The sequence below is a fragment of the Lynx rufus genome, unplaced genomic scaffold, assembly GCF_022079265.1.
Source record: "Lynx rufus isolate CCGP_SWC_20201006 ecotype Redwood Valley unplaced genomic scaffold, mLynRuf1.p SCAF_16, whole genome shotgun sequence".
NCBI classification, from domain to species: domain Eukaryota; kingdom Metazoa; phylum Chordata; class Mammalia; order Carnivora; family Felidae; genus Lynx; species Lynx rufus.
The window spans coordinates 24,200,553-24,205,373 of record NW_025814830.1 but is presented as its reverse complement, the minus strand read 5'-3'; the positions used below and the strand labels follow the sequence as shown (position 1 = coordinate 24,205,373).

The 4,821-nt window shown below is 41.5% G+C and overlaps 1 non-coding gene across 1 annotated transcript; it reads right to left on the bottom strand.

The window, feature by feature from the left end:
• Positions 1-756: 756 nt before the first annotated feature.
• Positions 757-863, bottom strand: LOC124511977 (U6 spliceosomal RNA). Its single transcript, XR_006962014.1, has one exon. It is a non-coding gene; the product is annotated as a U6 spliceosomal RNA (small nuclear RNA).
• Positions 864-4,821: the final 3,958 nt, after the last annotated feature.

The following is a 4,821-nucleotide window of genomic DNA, read 5'->3' as shown; positions in this document are numbered from 1 at the left end:
TTTTCTGTATTTATTTATTTATTTTTATTTATTGATTACCATGTATATAGATTTTATTAGGATTCCAGTTCAAACAAGCAAACTGGGGAAAAAAAAGATTAAATACAGTCATTTTCAGACCATGAAAAGTGATAGGATTTGTTGCCAGTGGATCTGCACTACAGGCAAATACTAAAGGGTGACCTTAAGACAGAAGGAAAGTGAGGTGCAGGGAGGAACAAGGAGCAATTAAAGTGTTAAATATGGGAAATAATCTGAATGAAATGACTACGCAAAGTAACATTAACAAAGGTGACACATACAAAACTCAACTGCATTTCTAAATTCAAGTGGCAGTTTGCAAATAAATTTTATGAACAGGAACCATCCATAGCAGATTCAAAATATCAGATTCCTAGGAATTAGTTTAACAAAATCTGTGAAAAACTTCCTAACAGAGTATAAGAGAATATAGTGGTAAAATTTTTAAAGTCCTAAAGAGACAGAGATATATCTTGATTCTAAAGTAGAAGACTCATTATTGCAAAAGTGTTCAATTCTCTCCAGATTGCTTCTGCTTTCAAAACAATCCCCAATTTTTTTCTGTGGAATTTTGCAATATGATTTCAAAATAGAAATGCCAACATATAAGAATAGCAAAGACAATTTAAATAGACAAAACAAGGTGGGGAGACTTGCTGTACTAGATATCAAGATTTATTATAAAGTTACAGTAATTAAAACAATATTTTATTAGTATCAGATTAGACAGATCAAAAAAACATAGAACACTTCACGAATTTGCCTGTCAACCTTGTGCAGGGGCCATGCTAATCTTCTCTGTATCGTTCCAATTTTAGTATATGTGCTGCCAAAGACAGCACTTATCTTTATTTTTGAGAGAGAGAGAGACAGAGTGTGAGCAGGGGGAGGAACTCACAGAGAGGAAGACAGAATCCGAAGCAGGCTCTAGGCTCTGAGCTGTCAGCACAGAGCCCGACTCGGGCCCAAACTCATGAACTGTGAGATCATGACTTGAGCCAAAGTCAGACACTCAACCAACTGAGCCACCCAGGGGACCCTTTAATGTTTATTTTTGAGAGGGGGTGGGTAGAGAGAGCAGGAGATCCAGAATCTGAAACAGGCTCCAGGCTCTGAGCAGTCAGCACAGAGCCTGACTCAGGGCTCGAACTCATGAACCGCGATATTACGACCTAAGCCGAAGTTGGACACTTCACCGACTGAGTCACCCAGGGCTGACTTACTTTTATTGTTTAAATGAATCCCCAGGGGTGCCTAGGTGGCTCAGTCGGTTGAGCATCTGACTTCGACTCAGGTCATGATCTCACAGATCGTGAGTTCGAGCCCCGCGTCGGGCTCTGTGCTGACAGCTCAGAGCCTGGAGCCTGCTTCGGATTCTCTCTCTCTCTCTCTCTCTCTCTCTCTCTCTCTCTCTCAAAAATAAATAAACATTAAAAAAAATTTTTTTTAAATAAATGAATACCCAGACCTATCCAAGTAATCATCAAGGTGATCCCCCTTGACAGATGCAGAAAAGGAGGCTCGGTTTAGATAAGCAAGTTCTTATAAATTTTTTTATACTTGTTGTCTCTCCTAAATGAAAACACTGTTCTTCAAACCAGGGTTTATTATTGCTCTGATTTTCCAGGGTCTCACTTCATCTCATTCCTGCTGTGTAAGAACTTAGCAATTGGCTTTTCAGCTGTACTTTCACCCGTAGTTCAGCAAGAATTTCCATCCACACACTCCTAGATTAGATCTCAAAACGTAGCCTTGAAGTTCACTGTTTGGAGCTGAGAACCCACCGGCAATTTTCAGTTTGAGGGTGAGAGATTTCCCTCTTGAACTTGCCTCCCCTGTAACTGGCAGTGACATGACAAATGTGGGGCGTGTCGTCAGATTTTCCCACTAGAATTTTTTTTAATTTTTAATTTTTTAAGTTTATTTTTTGAGAGAGAGTGTGTGTGCAAGCAGGGGAGGGGCAGAGAAAGAGAATCCCAAGCAGACCCCACACTGTCACCACGGAGCCCGATGCAGGGCTCAAACCCATGAACTGTGAGATCATGACCTGAGCCAATATCATGAGTCCCACACTTAACTGACTGAGCCATGCAGGCACCCCTAGAATTTTTAAATACATTGTCTTCCCAGTTCAAACAACTATATTGTTCTGATCCTAAGTAGACGAAATATAATTTAATCTCAAATCAAATTAATTTCTATTAAATAGAGATATAAACTGACTTAAGTAATCTTTGATATCTGCAGAAGGAAATTAATTTGATAACTGGAAATGAGAATTATCTTCTATCCTAAGGCGAGAAATCTAAGATAATCGCCTTGCACATTGACTAACGCTATTCCATGAATGGCTAATGCACAAAGCTATTACACACCCTGAATGTAAATTTATGAATTTATAAATCTCACACATGCACAATTTTCTCCCCTAAAACACAACTTTAATATATGCTTTGTGTTGCTTTGGGTTCTCCCAGAAGCAGACACTGAGCCAATGTGTCAAGTGCAAGCAATTTATGTGGCAGGTGATCCCAGGAGACATCAGCGTGGGAGAAGGGAAATCAGATAGCGAAGGGAAGGCAGCAATAAAGGTTTGTTTTCAAACAGGGTCCCAGTGTGAGCGACTAAGACTTAATCCTGCGGGAGAACTCAGGGATCTCAGAGCCACCCCACAGAGGGGGCAAGAGTGCTAGGTATTTATTTACACACTTCTTCCTGCCAGTCAATGATGGAGGGATTTTCTCAGGGTGGCGGGTCAGGGGGTGGGTGAGTCATCCACTCCTTACACTTCTGAGCTGTCATGTTAGGGCCAAGGAGGACCTAGGGGCCAAAGAAAGACCTCAGGCAAGGAAGTGGCAGGGGACTGGCAGCTGGAAGTCAGGCCAATGTGCACCAAAGGGGTAAGGATGAGGGTAGATGTGTGCAAAGCAGCATTGCCACACCTTTCTTCCTGAAACTTCTAAGTAAACTTAATGGCCTCTTTTCTTCTTTTTCCCCCAGAATTTATTCCGCCGTCCATGTCATTACACAGATCACAGAGACTCACAGGTCTTTCATTCTCTACGGGGACTCTGCAAGCACCCCCCTCGCACAGACAGGGAGGAACAGGGACTTGCTCACCTCTTCATCTCTAGCAGGAAAGAGCGTGGTGAGAGCTACAGGACACGTGGCTTCCAGATGCCTGGTGCTTTCTAAAGCCGTCTTTAAAAATCTAGAACACAGGAAGTTTTCTCAGGTTGCTGGTTGTCATTTTTCTTTCCAAATGTTAAAAGAAGAAATTTGGGCCAATTTGGGCAATTAAAAATACAAAGTTCTTGGGGTGCCTGGCTGGCTCAGTCAGATGAACGTCCGACTTCGGCCTAGGTCATGATCTCACGGCTCGTGGGTTCGAGCCCTGCGTCAGGTTCTGTGCTGACAGCTCGGAGCCTGGAGCCTGCTTCAGATTCTGGGTCTCCCTCTCTCTCTGCCCCTTCCCCGCTCACGCTCTGTCTCTCTGTCTTTCAAAACTAATACATAAATATTTAAAAAATTTTTAAAAATACAAAGTTCTAAATTTATATATGTCAGGGGCGCCTGGGTGGCTCAGTCGGTTATGTGTCCAACTCTTGATTTCGGCTCAGGTCATGATCTCACGTCATGGGATGGAGCCCTGAGTCGGGCTCTGTTCTATCAGCGTACAGCCTCCTTCAGACTCTCTTTCTCTCTGCCCCTCCCCTGCTCACGCATGCTCTTGAAATAAATAAGTAAACACATAAAAAAATTAATGTGTATGTCAAATGGTTTTAAGTACTAAAGAAGAAAAATACATCAGAGAAAGGGTGTATATATATATATTATTTTTCTTTTTACCCTTTAGCAATTCAAACTCTAGGATCTTGTGCCCAGTCATACAAGTAATAGAATATTCACTGCAGCATTATCTGTAGTAGCAAAAGGCTAGAAACAATCTAGATATCCATCTACTTAAGAACATTTGTATAGCATTTAACATGTTAGGCACTGTTCTGTGTCTTACAAATATTCACTCACTCAACCCTCAACAACAAACTTGTTCAGTGGCACTGTCATTATTCATTATCACCTTTTTCAGATGAGAGAACTGAGGTGCAGAAATTAAGTCATTTGTCCAAGTTTACACAGTGAGAAGGGGGTAGAGTCAGGATTGGAGCCCACACTGTCTGGCTCCAGAGTCTAATCGTTTAGATTAGAGATCAGGGCTGGCTTCCTCTCTAAGACAAGACTAAATTATGGTTCCAACCCTTCAATGGAATTCTATAGAGCTGCCAAAAAGAATGAGGGCAGTTCTGTACATGTTGATACAGAAAGATCTCTAAGATATTAACTAACAGCATCAAGGTATTGAACAGTGTGAAGAGTAAGCTACCATTCGCATTCCAAAACAAGAGAAGAACAAATATATGTCCTTTGTTATGCGAAGAGAATTTCTGGAAGGCTGAATGCAAAACCAGTAGGGGTACCTTTGGGGGAGGAAATGGAAGACACAAAAATGTTTCACGGACTTTTCTGGCATTAATTATTTATCAGATACATGTAAACCTGTTTTATGATATGTATGTTAAATATAACGTTAAAAAATTAAAGGAGGGGCACCTGGGTAGCTCAGTCAGTTAAGCATCCGACTCTTAGTTAGGTCATGATCTCACTGTTCCTGGGATCAAGCCCTGCATGGGGCTCCATGTTGTCAGCACAGAGCCTGCTTGGGATTCTCTCTTTCTCCCTCTCTCTCTCTGCCCCTCTCCCACTATTGCTCTCTTTCTCTCTCAAAATAAATAAATAAAC